Source organism: Panulirus ornatus, chromosome 15 (assembly GCF_036320965.1).
Source record: "Panulirus ornatus isolate Po-2019 chromosome 15, ASM3632096v1, whole genome shotgun sequence".
NCBI lineage: Eukaryota > Metazoa > Arthropoda > Malacostraca > Decapoda > Palinuridae > Panulirus > Panulirus ornatus.
The window spans coordinates 24,597,831-24,613,926 of NC_092238.1; the positions used below are offsets into that span (position 1 = coordinate 24,597,831).

At 41.2% G+C, this 16,096-nt stretch overlaps 1 protein-coding gene across 2 annotated transcripts in view; it reads right to left on the reverse strand.

The window, feature by feature from the left end:
- The window catches only part of LOC139753768 (uncharacterized), a 75,585-nt gene extending 65,959 nt beyond the window's left edge, over window positions 1-9,626 (reverse strand). Inside the window, exon 1 of one of the 2 annotated variants that reach the window (XM_071670604.1) lies at window positions 9,533-9,626. The gene's annotated coding sequence lies outside the window, so the exon portion shown is untranslated. The remainder of the gene's footprint in view (window positions 1-9,532) is intronic. The other variant, XM_071670605.1, reaches the window with a different exon arrangement.
- Between the last annotated feature and the right edge of the window lie 6,470 nt (window positions 9,627-16,096).

Genomic DNA, 16,096 nt, shown 5'->3' on the forward strand with positions numbered 1-16,096 from the left:
GCATCAATTCACTCTGAATCCCTAAGCAGCCTATCATGATTGGGTTATATTTCCTAATATCGTTTCATATGACAGATTTTGAAGTTCTGTCCGAGTCCTGTGTATGGATTATTCATACAGATGATAAAGAGTATGGCCTTGTGGTAGCCATCTTGTCACGCTGAACCAGTCGACGGTTTCCCCGTTCATAAACGGTCACATCTTGTGTATGGCTAGCCAGTCTGCTCTCAACGTACAGTTCCTGTATAATGACCTCTCATTGTACCTTACACCGTTGCAAATGGTTTTCCTTGGATGTCAGAGTGTGCCAGGTCTGGGGTATTTTGGAATCCAACAGGATTCTCTTTTATCATATTTAGCACATTTTTTTTTTCAATTTTCCAAAGGAAGGAACAGAGAAGGGAGTCGGGTGAGGATGTTTCCTCAGAGGCCCAGTCCTCTGTTCTTAACGCTACCTCACTGAGGCGGGAAATGGCGAATAGTATGAAAGAAAAAGAAAGAATATATATATATATATATATATATATATATATATATATATATATATATATATATATATATATATATATATATATATATATTTTTTTTTTTTTTTTTATACTTTGTCGCTGTCTCCCGCGTTTGCGAGGTAGCGCAAGGAAACAGACGAAAGAAATGGCCCAACCCCCCCCCCCCAAACACATGTATAAACATACGTCCACACACGCAAATATACATACCTACACAGCTTTCCATGGTTTACCCCAGCCGCTTCACATGCCCTGATTCAATCCACTGACAGCACGTCAACCCCGGTATACCACATCGCTCCAATTCACTCTATTCCTTGCCCTCCTTTCACCCTCCTGCATGTTCAGGCCCCGATCACACAAAATCTTTTTCACTCCATCTTTCCACCTCCAATTTGGTCTCCCTCTTCTCCTTGCTCCCTCCACCTCCGACACATATATCCTCTTGGTCAATCTTTCCTCACTCATTCTCTCCATGTGCCCAAACCACTTCAAAACACCCTCTTCTGCTCTCTCAACCACGCTCTTTTTATTTCCACACATCTCTCTTACCCTTACGTTACTCACTCGATCAAACCACCTCACACCACACATTGTCCTCAAACATCTCATTTCCAGCACATCCATCCTCCTGCGCACAACTCTATCCATAGCCCACGCCTCGCAACCATACAACATTGTTGGAACCACTATTCCTTCAAACATACCCATTTTTGCTTTCCGAGTTAATGTTCTCGACTTCCACACATTCTTCAAGGCCCCCAGAATTTTCGCCCCCTCCCCCACCCTATGATCCACTTCCGCTTCCATGGTTCCATCCGCTGCCAGATCCACTCCCAGATATCTAAAACACTTCACTTCCTCCAGTTTTTCTCCATTCAAACTCACCTCCCAATTGACTTGACCCTCAACCCTACTGTACCTAATAACCTTGCTCTTATTCACATTTACTCTTAACTTTCTTCTTCCACACACTTTACCAAACTCAGTCACCAGCTTCTGCAGTTTCTCACATGAATCAGCCACCAGCGCTGTATCATCAGCGAACAACAACTGACTCACTTCCCAAGCTCTCTCATCCCCAACAGACTTCATACTTGCCCCTCTTTCCAAAACTCTTGCATTTACCTCCCTAACAACCCCATCCATAAACAAATTAAACAACCATGGAGACATCACACACCCCTGCCGCAAACCTACATTCACATATATATATATATATATATATATATATATATATATATATATATATATATATATATATATATATATGTGTGTGTGTGTGTGTGTGTGTGTGTGTGTGTGTGTGTTTGTGTGTGTGTTTTAACAGAGGACTGAGCCTTTGAGGGAATATCCTCACTTGGCCTCCTTCTCTGTTCCTTCTTTTGGAAAATTAAAGATGAGACGGGAAGATTTCCAGCGACACCCCCCCCCCCCCCCTTAGTCGCCTTCTGCGAAACGCAGGGAATACGTGGGAAGTATTTTTTCTCCCTTATTCCTAGGAATAAGAGAGTTGGGGTGAGAGACTATCAGTAAATTTTAGGGAGAATAAAAAGATGTTCTGGAAGGAGGTAAATAGGGTGCGTAAGACAAGGGAGCAAATGGGAACTTCAGTGAAGGGCGTAAATGGGGAGGTGATAACAAGTAGCGGTGATGTGAGAAGGAGATGGAATGAGTATTTTAAAGGTTTGTTGAATGTGTCTGATGACAGAGTGGCAGATATAGGGTGTTTTGGTCGAGGTGGTGTGCAAAGTGAGAGGGTTAGGGAAAATGATTTGGTAAACAGAGAAGAGGTAGTAAAAGCTTTGCGGAAGATGAAAGCCGGCAAGGCAGCAGGTTTGGATGGTATTGCAGTGGAATTTATTAAAAAAGGGGGTGACTGTATTGTTGACTGGTTGGTAAGGTTATTTAATGTATGTATGACTCATGGTGAGGTGCCTGAGGATTGGCGGAATGCGTGCATAGTGCCATTGTACAAAGGCAAAGGGGATAAGAGTGAGTGCTCAAATTACAGAGGTATAAGTTTGTTGAGTATTCCTGGTAAATTATATGGGAGGGTATTGATTGAGAGGGTGAAGGCATGTACAGAGCATCAGATTGGGGAAGAGCAGTGCGGTTTCAGAAGTGGTAGAGGATGTGTGGATCAGGTGTTTGCTTTGAAGAATGTATGTGAGAAATACTTAGAAAAGCAAATGGATTTGTATGTAGCATTTATGGATCTGGAGAAGGCATATGATAGAGTTGATAGAGATGCTCTGTGGAAGGTATTAAGAATATATGGTGTGGGAGGCAAGTTGTTAGAAGCAGTGAAAAGTTTTTATCGAGGATGTAAGGCATGTGTACGTGTAGGAAGAGAGGAAAGTGATTGGTTCTCAGTGAATGTAGGTTTGCGGCAGGGATGTGTGATGTCTCCATGGTTGTTTAATTTGTTTATGGATGGGGTTGTAAGGGAGGTAAATGCAAGAGTCCTGGAAAGAGGGGCAAGTATGAAGTCTGTTGGGGATGAGAGAGCTTGGGAAGTGAGTCAGTTGTTGTTCGCTGATGATACAGCGCTGGTGGCTGATTCATGTGAGAAACTGCAGAAGCTGGTGACTGAGTTTGGTAAAGTGTGTGGAAGAAGAAAGTTGAGAGTAAATGTGAATAAGAGCAAGGTTATTAGGTACAGTAGGGGTGAGGGTCAAGTCAATTGGGAGGTGAGTTTGAATGGAGAAAAACTGGAGGAAGTGAAGTGTTTTAGATATCTGGGAGTGGATCTGTCAGCGGATGGAACCATGGAAGCGGAAGTGGATCATAGGGTGGGGGAGGGGGCGAAAATTTTGGGAGCCTTGAAAAATGTGTGGAAGTCGAGAACATTATCTCGGAAAGCAAAAATGGGTATGTTTGAGGGAATAGTGGTTCCAACAATGTTGTATGGTTGCGAGGCGTGGGCTATGGATAGAGATGTGCGCAGGAGGATGGATGTGCTGGAAATGAGATGTTTGAGGACAATGTGTGGTGTGAGGTGGTTTGATCGAGTAAGTAACGTAATGGTGAGAGAGATGTGTGGAAATAAAAAGAGCGTGGTTGAGAGAGCAGAAGAGGGTGTTTTGAAATGGTTTGGGCACATGGAGAGAATGAGTGAGGAGAGATTGACCAAGAGGATATATGTGTCGGAGGTGGAGGGAACGAGGAGAAGAGGGAGACCAAATTGGAGGTGGAAAGATGGAGTGAAAAAGATTTTGTGTGATCGGGGCCTGAACATGCAGGAGGGTGAAAGGAGGGCAAGAAATAGAGTGAATTGGAGTCATGTGGTATACAGGGGTTGACGTGCTGTCAGTGGATTGAAGCAAGGCATGTGAAGCGTCTGGGGTAAACCATGGAAAGCTGTGTAGGTATGTATATTTGCGTGTGTGGACGAGTGTATGTACATGTGTATGGGGGGGGGGGGTTGGGCCATTTCTTTCGTCTGTTTCCTTGCGCTACCTCGCAAACGCGGGAGACAGCGACAAAGTATAAAAAAAAAAAAAAAAAAAAAAAAAAAAAAAAATATATATATATATATATATATATATATATATATATATATATATATATATATATATATATATATATATATATATATATATATATATATATATAAAAGAGAGAGAGAGAGAGAGAGAGAGAGAGAGAGAGAGATTCTTGAATACCTATTTCACATTTTTAAGTTATGTAATTCTGATTTTTTTTTCTCTGAAAATACGCTGTATTCTCTCAATATATTTCAGGAAATTAATCATTAAACACTGGTTCGAAATAAGTGTATAATGAGAGTAATTTCTGAAATGGTAGTTAAGATGTTCCTTTCATAACATGTCCAAACTATGCATAATATTCTTCTCGTTCTTCCTTTATCTTAATAATCCTTTACGGTTCAACTCCTTTTCAGAACTTCGTTTCAGATTCTTTTGTACGGACTAAATTTCTTTCTACAGTCTCCCTGTAATCTTTCTCATTAATCCTTTTTTGTGGAATAATTCTCTCTCTCTCTCTCTCTCTCTCTGAGAAACATTTATATCATAAATTTACCCCACATATTTTAACTGACTTCATTTATAGCGTATTCCACTTTACGTTACTAATATCCCGTCGAAATTACTTGCTGAAATTAGTTATCATGATAAGATCAAAGTGGAAGTTTACGGTGAATTTGATAATATTAGCGTCATTGTTACCTAACTATGCCGACGTCACAGAAGCTATCTGGCTAATTAGATATTTACTTGTAGATTGGTATAAAGTTTGATGTATTGTTGCCTGGTAATAAGTCATGGATCATATGTTGTACAAAAATCAGTCCTGTTAAATCTGGTTAGGTTGTATCCCATGTGATAACCTGGTAAGAACGCACACTTGGCACTCGGGTTGTTCAAGTCTCCAAGTATCGATATTTGTTTTCGTTTTACACCGTACGGATGGGTTGAACTCCTTTCCTTAATAGATGATGATGAGGGGGAGTGAAGTCTTCTTCCCTGGAACAGCTAAGCTTTAGCATTATCTTCCCTCTCATGTCTTTCTCTCCTCACATAACCTTTCCTCCTTTCAGTGTCAGGGCTACAAACACCTGCGGAACCATGATTAATTTCTGCATTCTTTCCCTTGAACTTTATTCTTTCGCCCCAGATGGCCTTGATTGGGGTATAGCATTTGCCGTGTCCGTCACTGTATTATCGAAAACCATATCTACCTGACCCATATTGCAGACCGTCATAACCACTCACCTAACACACTGGATCTGCTCTTCATATCAAATCCTTCTCTCCGCCCACATGATCCCGTCCCGGACTGCGTCATGTGTCCACACTCTCGTAAACATGTCTTTATTAACCACTCCTCCTCCTCCTCCTCCTCCTCCTCCAGCTGTCCTTTCTGAGGGTAAATACCGGCACTTTGGTATCGTTAACTGGAATTATTTATGAAAATTCTCTTTTTCTTTATGTATATTTCTGCTTCTCCTCTGATAGTCGTTCTGTTCCTGCAGAGTGTGTAGCAAAGTTATAGTTGGGTGAATTGACGTAAACTCCCTCCTCCTGTAAGACTTGCTTTTCTTCCAAAGTGTGTTTCAAATATGTCTGTTCTGAGGCCATTCTGGTGAAAGACAGTATATCGGGCCGGGAAGAACTCTCCTTCCTCTAACTCACATTTAGTTACGATCTTTACCTGAAATCGTTGCAACTATGTAATCGCGAGGCAAACTGTTCTCTGTTGTAAGGAAATGTGGAAACTCCACCCTCGTCCATCCGGTGATAGGTCTTTCCGTTTATTAGCCAAAGGCATCTCGGATAACTTCTGTTGTACTACCTTTCTCTCGCTTTCCCGTTTTAATAGTACGTACTGTAGACGTCTTTTCCATTGGCTGAGCCACTGTTTTTGCTTCCCAATTTGTCTGGTAATTCCATCTTGCATGACTGACTCTCCCTCAACCCCCGATGTTCCTGTCATTAATCCTATGCCCCTGCCTGGGATTGGGGTGTCCTGTCACCACATACTAGACATTGCAGTCCAGAACAGTCCACCTGATCATCTCTCCTAGTCTGACCTCCTACCTTGACCCATTGTCCTATGCCGCTGTCTGCCCACTTTCCCTCTGCAATATTTAGATATTACTGTGGCGTATGACCCGGCCATTTGCTAGCCCACAGAACGCTCGATCATTTACCGTGTGGCCGGTCAAGGGTGAGCCATGATGATACATCTCTCCCTACACCGTGAAGCTCTGGGACTCCTCTCACGCCGCACGTCCTTCATAATGACCCACCTCGCCATGACCAAAAGAAAGATTTTGTACTTCAGAATTATGAAATATTCTCTCTCTCTCTCTCTCTCTCTCTCTCTCTCTCTCTCTCTCTCTCTCTCTCTCTCTCTCTCTCTCCAAACCCTTTTCATATTTCAATTACGGCCTGGCCTTGATGCATGCCGACTGCTGTCCGTGACTGGATCCTCAAGAATGAGAAAAATTTTTAAATTTCCACAAATCAAGTGAATCATTTTCTTTCCTTAGTTTCGAGGTTCTGTACTACCCTGACAGTTATTCGAAGCGTCGTACTCGTGAATTCAGTGTTTAGCACACACAACATAACTCTGCCTCCAGCCCCTTATAAATATATATATATATATATATATATATATATATATATATATATATATATATATATATATATATATATAATCTGTCTCGACTGACATATGTATATCTTGGTATTGCTGACTCTGCAAACATGTGATGCTCTGGAGGATTGAGCCATGTTTTTCTGAATTGTATGATGCCTAACTTGTCTGGTAAAGTGGAGACAAGTTCTTCGTTTTGTTCGGAGGTTTAGACTTCCGGCGCTGGCGTACGAAATATAAAGACAGGTATTATATTGATCCTGATCATATGGCAGAACTTTCCATGGTTATGTTTAGCTAACATATCTCTCGGGGTCAGGTCGGTCACATCTTGAACTGACATCATTCATGATCTGGTCTCGAGTGACCTTCTCTGGTCCATCTTACAGCTGCCTTACCCAACTGAAGGCAAAGAGGAGCTCCAGTGGAGGGAAGAGCTGTATAGAGAATTGTCTCAATGGAGGGAAGTGGTTTAAAAGGGTTGTGTGTGTAGTGGAGGTGAGAGTCCTATCACATAGTAGAGGTTAACTAGAGGTTTGAGGTTTCACTGGCAGGTTTAGCAGACTCGAGAGGTTTAGTGGAAGGCAAAGAATTAATGGAGGTGAAGGTTTATTAGAACCTCAGGCGCTTCGTTGAGGTTAAGGTTCAGCAGGTTAGGGACTTGCTAAAGGTTAAATGATTGGTGGAGTGTGGAACTCAAGGTGGGAAGTTACAGGGTTAATGGAAGTTACAGGTTTATGGAAGGTTAGTGGTTTAAGAGAGGGTGTAGATTTAGTGGAAGTTACAGGTTTAACAAAGTTGTGGGTTTAGTGGAAGGTACATGTTTAAAGTGTTCTGGGCTCAGTGGGATTCCTAGATTTAACAGAGGTTGTGGGTTTAGTGGGAGTTACAGGTTTTGGGTTTAGCGGAAGTTACATTACGGATCAGGATTAAAAGTTTATATTAAGGTTAGACACTCATTTGTAGTTAGCGGTCAGATGAAGGACGGAGGTGGTTGAGATCTGTTGTGTATTGGAAGTTCACTGTTTATCTTAGCGCCATATGATGATGATGATGATGTAGTCCTGTATGTCTTTGTGACGAGTTATCGTCAAAGATGTAGTACGTGTTAAAAGTGAAAGCTGTTGAAATATGTAAGATTGTAATATGTATGATACTTATTGATGAGTTGCATTCGGAAACATATTGGTTTATATTTAAGGATTCGAATGTTCTACTTTTTACAGGTTGTTAGAATTTAAATGTTTTACACTTTATGTACTCAGCTAAAAAAAAAAATAATATTTTATTCTGTGATAAGGTACAAAATTTTATTTTGTATATTTTACGTGTAAAGAATCAAATAAAAGTTTCCATATCATTAAGTTAAGAGATTCATCATACATATTAAGATTTTACTGACTGAAAATAATCGTTGCTGTGACCATCTGGTACAGGCAGACACAGTAGCAGGACAGGCATTACGGACGGCATCCATCACACTAGTCACCAGCTGAGACTCGCATGTTATAATCTAGTCTGCCGTCGATGTCTGTGCATACGATTGTTTTAAATGGGTCAGAAATGTGTGTGTGATCATCTGCATCTCTGTGTATAAGTAAATTTACGTGTATATGTGTTGTGTATGTTTGCAAGCGAATTTCCGTATACGTAAGTTATGTTGTCTTGTTTTTCTCCGTTCTTTGGTGGTCTTATTGATTGCATTTCTTTTTTTGCCCTTACGGTAACTGACCACGGGGCCCTCACGTCGAAGCAAGTCATCAAAATCCAAGCCTCCCGGCTAGTTGGGGAGCTCTGGTCTGAATCATCCAAAACCCGTGCCGCTTTATTTCTTAACCCTTCTGTTCCCATTACCCTGGACGACAGGAAAGCCTAGGACATTACTAGTAGCAGAATGCCAGGTACATACTATACTAGCAACAGGAACTCCTTTTGTCTCTCCGAATCCTCCCTGGGTTCAATCAGAACCCTCTTGGTGTTAACTTACAATCCTGGTCTGGCCCAGTCACAACCCTATTCGAATTCACTTAGGACCCTTTCCTAAACCAATCAGGATAATGCTAACGCTCACTTGGAGCAGCCCAAATAGAACCCTCTTCGAATTACCGTATATATATATATATATATATATATATATATATATATATATATATATATATATATATATATATATATTCGTTTTTGGATCAATCATAATCCTCCTCCAGCTCACGTTGACTCCTCGCCTCCGGTCCAGTCTACACTCGTAAAATTTACAAAGAACCCTTGCTTGTGGACCAAACAAAACTCGAGTTCACTTAGAACTCTATAGTTTCGCCCAGTTTGAACACCCTAAGTTCACAAAGGATCCAGATATCTACATTATTCTAAACTCTAGTCAAGCTAACGTAGACTTTGAACCCTTATTGGGGGAATCGGAACCCCATTCTCGTTTCCCCCGAGCCTTGGTCTCGATCAGTCAGAACGCCGGCTTCGGGAGAGAGTAATTAAAGCCTTCGTAGTTTGATTGATCATCACCGTCTCCTCTCAGTTAATCAGAACTTTTTTCTTAACTAAACAGAAACCTCATTTCTGTCCAGTTAAAATCTTTGATTGCAGGCAAACTTACTTTTCTTGTATAAATCAATTTAATGCCATTAATTTACCAACTTTAAATGTGAACACATTTTCTAATATGATTACATTTATTTTCGTCGTGTATATCAGCAGTCGGTGGACAAAATAAGATCACTTAATAATGTACGATAGGTCAGTTATAGCCAAACTATATCATTAATCTAGATTATATTCCTAAAATACCGTCGTGAATATTGAATACTTAAATAGCTTTCATATCTGTATATTTCTTCCTCATAGGAAGGATAAGGAAATGCGTAAATACTTTAAATAAATCTTACCACTATCTGTTGAATGAAGAGAGAATGGGGCAGCACAGTGAGAGCACAAGACAAGTCACGTCCTTCCTCCACCACGTACCATATGACACTGACTGCGGTAGAGCCCCCTCGGCCCCCCATGGCGTGCCTGCAGAAAACGGACATCAACAAATTCGGTGGGAGGAGCTAAGCCCGCCCATCGCAATATTTTGCTTTGGAACTAAGATTTTAGACTTGCCAATATGTTAGTTTCAGACAACCTGAAGTTCTTCTTAACATGACCTTGTTCTGGTAGATCATAGAATATGTAATCTTTATCATAACGCTCCCAGCTCACGCCTGGTGCCACACGCTGTATGCTACGTATTATGAGGCCAGGCCTCGCGAAATGCACTATATCCGAGTAGGAAAAATTACTGGCATTGCGGATATACAGTTTGTCGTTCAGTAGTGTGGTTCAGTATTTCTTCCAGCTCCAATAACTTGAAAAAGCTTATCGAAAGAAAAATACATTGGGTCACAAAGGAATAGTAATAGATAAAGATGTTTTGCTCCGATGTTTCTCTTGACTTGGGATTTTTATCTTGTATATCAACAAAAGTGAAAGATTCTTGGTGAATGTAAGAAAGTTTTGAATATTTTGAAATGCTAAGAAGGCACTTAGGATGTTAAATTCATCCTTAACCCGTGTTCTGCAAAAGGTAATGCATGTGTATCCCTTTGTTTAGACTTTTTGTACGGCTAATCCTAGTTTGTAGCGAAATTGATATTCCTCGTGTACTTTTTTTGGTGAGATGCCTTACTCTGGAAACAAATCTTAGACAGGTGTTATTATCCAAAGGTTTTGACTTGTACATTCATCGTACAAATACACGTGTAGTATGATGTCTTACATACGGGAAGTAGGAAGCAAATTTAAAGTGAAATGAAGACGGTAACGGGAGCATCGATCAGTGGTGAGCGTCCTAGATCCGCACCTGCAGTAACCTTCATATTGTACCGAGACGAAATCGCTGCAGGAATTGCATGGAAACATGAATCCACTCCACGAAACCCCTAACATTCACAATGGGAAATCCTTTGTCTGATTTAGGAAACCCCTGTACCCATTCTAGGAAGTTCCCTTTGTCCATTTAAGGAAAATATCCCTATTTGTACCTTAGGAAACCTTTCTTTTCAGTTTACAGAACTCAATACCCTACATACCACTTTAGGACACCCTCTGTATGCACTTTGTAGAATTTGTACTCCACACCACTTAAGGACCCACATACCACTTTGCAGAATTCGTACCCCACATCACTTGGGAAGCCCCACATACTATTTTAAGAATTTTGTTATATCATCTTGCTAAACTGACAAAATATACTGTGTGAAAACTGCAATAACTTTAGTAGGTTCCTTAGATCAGTGTAGGGAACCCTCTGTTGCAATATTCCTAGATTTTCAAAAGGCATTAGATAATGTACCACGCAGGAGACTGCTGTGAAAATTCAGATCACAAAGAATAGGGCATGAACGTTGTGCATGGATTGTGAAAGTGGCTCACTGACAGAAAGGAACGTATAGTGTAAATGGGCGACCCCTCCCCTGCGACTGGCTGAACGTGACGAGTGGTGTGCCTCGGCGTGCCCCAGGCTGATTTTGGATTGGATCTTGTATATATAGGATCTCCGAATATGCTGAGGATACAAAATTCGGAGGTAGAACTATAAACGATTAAGACTGAAATAATGAGGTAGAACTATAAATGATTAAGACTGAAATAATGAGGTAGAACTATAAATGATTAAGACAAATAATGAGGTAGAACTATAAACGATTAAGACTGAAATAATTCTAAGATCTTTACATAGACCGATGGCAGATGAAATTTCACGTAGACAAATGTATAGTTATGAACTAAGGACAAGGATGCGACACACGACCATCAGATATATCAGTCTGGAGTATCCCTGAAGGTGCATAGCAGCAAGTAAAAAATGAGAGCGAATGCTACAACTCAAATTTAGGAATATCGTTTACAAAACATCGGAAAAAATTCTGTCTTTGTAACTCTGTCGTAACATCACACCTTGAATATGAGTGCAGTCCATTCCTGGCCTTCAGACAACGGAAACGATGAGGGAAAACAGAAACAAGGATAAAGATGGGTGATTAAGCCAATTCCAGCTTTTAAGAAATCTGCCACACAAAGAGATGCCAACTTTAAATCTTTCCACTTAAGAAGCGTAAACTCGGCGATGACGTAATTCGTTTCCATTTTTATTTTAGTGAATTCGATCACGCTAATCACGAGAATATAATGGAGAATGCTTTTTTGATATAAAAGGAAATAAAACTACTGGAAGATGGAATAATGCTTAGACCTGAGAGACGTAATATTGACATGGGGAAAAGATAAATTGCAATTAAGATGCGTTGAATAGTGGAGCAAGTTGCCGTCAAGTGTTATTAGTGCAGAGAATGTTATTACTTTCAAAAACTGGTCAAACAGATTTTTCGTCAGTTCTTGTATTGACCAAATGAATACGAGATAAAATAAGATGCATCTACATTAGATCCTGTTTCTCATTTCAGACCCTAAGGATTACCGCAGTGCAGCAGAGGGTAGGATAGTGTAGGAGGATTTTTATAGCAGGATTTTTTTCCTTTTCGTTCTCTCCTGTTGAATCTCATGCCAGGTTACTTAATTCTCCAAAGCATAGTTTTTCTTCCAATCTTTTCCTTCCGGCTCTTGTTGCCAGAGGATGGGGAAAGCCATTTAACTCTTTATCCTTACCTCATCCACTTTGAAAACTTGGAAAAAGGAATATATATATATATATATATATATATATATATATATATATATATATATATATATATATATATATATATATATAATCCCAGGGGATAGGGGAGAGAGAATACTGCCCACATATTCTCTGCGTGCCGCCACGTAGAAGGCGACTAAAGGGGCGGGAGCGGGGAGCTGGAAATCCTCCCTTCCTGTACGACTTATCAGAAAAAAGAACAGGGCCAGGAGCCAAGAGAGGTTTTTTCCTCTAAAGCTGTTATTTATTCTTGACACTTCCTCGCGCACACGAAAAACGGCGAGCATGTATGATGTATATATATATATATATATATATATATATATATATATATATATATGAATTTAGTGCATATGAACGCGCATTCTTGTAGAACATATAGTACCCTCTAACTGCCAGGATTCGAACCCAGGAACTTTTGCGTGGTAGACGGAAACGCTAACCGATAGGCTATGATGGCATAGCCTATCAGTTAGCGTTCTCGTCTACCCCTCAGAGAAGTCCTGGGTTCGAATCCTGGCTGTTGGAGGGTATTATGTGATTATATATATATATATATATATATATATATATATATATATATATATATATATATTCTTTTTTTTTTTTTTGCTTTGTCGCTGTCTCCCGCGTTTGCGAGGTAGCGCAAGGAAACAGACGAAAGAAATGGCCCAACCCACCCCCATACACATGTATATACATACGTCCACACACGCAAATATACATACCTACACAGCTTTCCATGGTTTACCCCAGACGCTTCACATGCCTTGATTCAATCCACTGCCAGCACGTCAACCACGGTATACCACATCGCTCCAAATCACTCTATTCCTTGCCCTCCTTTCACCCTCCTGCATGTTCAGGCCCCGATCACACAAAATCTTTTTCACTCCATCTTTCCACCTCCAATTTGGTCTCCCTCTTCTCCTCGTTCCCTCCACCTCCGACACATATATTCTCTTGGTCAATCTTTCCTCACTCATTCTCTCCATGTGCCCGAACCATTTCAAAACACCCTCTTCTGCTCTCTCAACCACGCTCTTTTTATTTCCACACATCTCTCTTACCCTTACGTTACTTACTCGATCAAACCACCTCACACCACATATTGTCCTCAAACATCTCATTTCCAGCACATCCATCCTCCGATGTGGTATACCGGGGTTGACGTGCTGTCAGTGGATTGAATCAAGGCATGTGAAGCGTCTGGGGTAAACCATGGAAAGCTGTGTAGGTATGTATATTTGCGTGTGTGGACGTATGTATATACATGTGTATGGGGGTTGGGCCATTTTTTTCGTCTGTTTCCTTGCGCTACCTCGCAAACGCGGGAGATAGCGACAAAGCAAAAAAAAAAAAAAAATATATATATATATATACACACACGATAAACTATAAACTAAACCTAGACTTGTGCTGACGGACCTTATGGTATATGGTTTCCCCTGTACCCGTAAACCCCAAGTTTTCCCGCCACGAGAGCGTGTGTGGTCTTAGAATTGTTTAGAATACCTAAGGAAGTTTGTCACGATTACTTGATTGGTAGTTATAACGTGCCTTTGACAGCCTTGCCAGCCCAAGAAGTCGGTAGGCCTAAAGCCCAACTTTACCAAACCAACTTACCAGCTAATTGAGTCCATTAGCGACCACCCACAGAGCTTTGCTGTGCGCCCCCCCCCCCAACCACTACAACCACGGGCGTATCAGAGAGAGACAATAACTTTTTTTTTTTTAGCTATATATTAGTCATTAAACTGAGTAATTTGACCTCAACTGATGATTTACTCTCTGCATAACGCAAAATTCTCTTCCATACCACCTGCCAACACCTTCCCTGACCAGGGACGCCCCTGCCACCAGCACTCGTCTTCAGTGCAAGGCTCACTTCCCTGTGCCAGTGCTCGCCGATAACGCTTGGCTCAGTCATAGCAGGTGCTCTTGACTACCAGACTTTGCTGGACTTCTCGGTGCTCACACACACCACCAGCACCAAGCTTGCTTAGCCCTCCGGCGTCCTCGCTTAGCACCACCCACTTTGTTCACCTCAGCAGCGGTCGGCTACACCTCCAAGCAACGATCGACTGCGACATTTCGCTACGCCCTGACTACGGGTCCTGCAACAAGTTGTTCATGTCTACTGGCTGTCGTCCACATGACGCCGTGGACAAGCCTTCGACAAGCAACATGAGTCTGCAGATACGACGACTGGTCTAGAAGTACATCGACCAGTCTACAAGACCTGTCTGCAAGCCAGGACAAGCTACACAAGGTCATGAAGGGAAGCCGTCACATTAATCATTGAAGGGCGTGACGCGTCGCGAGATTTATCCTCGTTTGGGTCCACCAGAGGCGTCACGTGACCAAGACAAGTTAGCGGGCGAGGCTCACACGCCCAGTGAAAGGGATTCCATTCGGTCCATCACACGTCAGCGAGCGCTTTATTTTCGGCTGTTCCTTACTGCGCCGACTTCTCACTGGCCTCTTATATGTAACCGGCAGTTTATGTGAACACCTTTCACTGTTGGCAAATGTTTAGTGACCACACATTTTCACTGACCAGTTATACTTTTCCAGTAATCCATAGGGAAGTCTATAACTGTCAACAATTGTGAAGTGGAGACACCAATGTAATAATATTATGATCAGTTTTAGCCGCCTGCAACAGACAGAGAAATAGTACAGAAGCAAAAAAAAACAAAAAAAATCGCTACTCGCAGCCCCCCTAACAATGGCATCAGTTGAAAAAACCTTCAAGAATATCATCACAGTATGAAGCTCTCTTGAGTTATTTTTTTTGCCATGTGGATTATCTCACAAGCTGGTTCAAAAGTATATATACAGCGTGAAAAACATTTTGCAGATCCATATTGTAAGTGAACTAAGACAGTTTTGCACTCTATAGGTATCTGGCATCCATTCATGAACTCAAGCTGCTCCAACATCTTCAATCGCTATATACCAACACTGATAGTTATACTGAATTATTAGAATACCAGTGAACACCTTTCGACTTGCAAAGCGAACCTGTGGAATACATTAATTGATTAATAGAACTGGTTTATGTGATTTTGCTTCACTGTCGCTTTTTTGTTAGTGTGATTCGTAGTGTCGTCGTATATACGTATGTTGCGGGCGAGGATGGTGTATTGCATCTGCCCAGACACTCGGTTGGGTGGCCCATAGACACCTCCGACCCCGTGAATTGTGTGCGTGTTATTGTAACGAAATGTTGGTTGTATAATTGATTACACAACCCCAGAACCACTTTTACTGGGCTCTCGCAGCTACAAGGCTCTTCCAATCGGGAGCAGAGAGGTGAAGGACTCATTGTAGTGAGAGGTTCCAGGACCAGTGGCGTATCTAGGGTATTGCAGGTAGGGTAGGTGCCCTAGGCGCCACTCAACAAGTTTGTTTTTTGACATATGTTACCCGATTGACATATCTAACGGTTTGGTTTTGTGAGATAAAAAAGAAACTCGCCTAGTTTTGAACTATAGTAATATTTTGCTACTATAAGTTGCATTACCGCTTCTGCGTTACAATTTTGATCAAATAAGTCTTTAACCTTAAGCCTTAAGAGTTTATATACATTTAAGTTTGGCCTAACTCGTTAACATTTTATAATGACACTATATATTTTTATATACTTCCACTGTATGTACATTTTTGATCAAGCCAGTGGCGCAACTTCAGTGCTAGCCATAGGCGCTATTTCCCCTAGATACGCCCCTGTCCAGGACGAGTTATGTATATATATATATATATA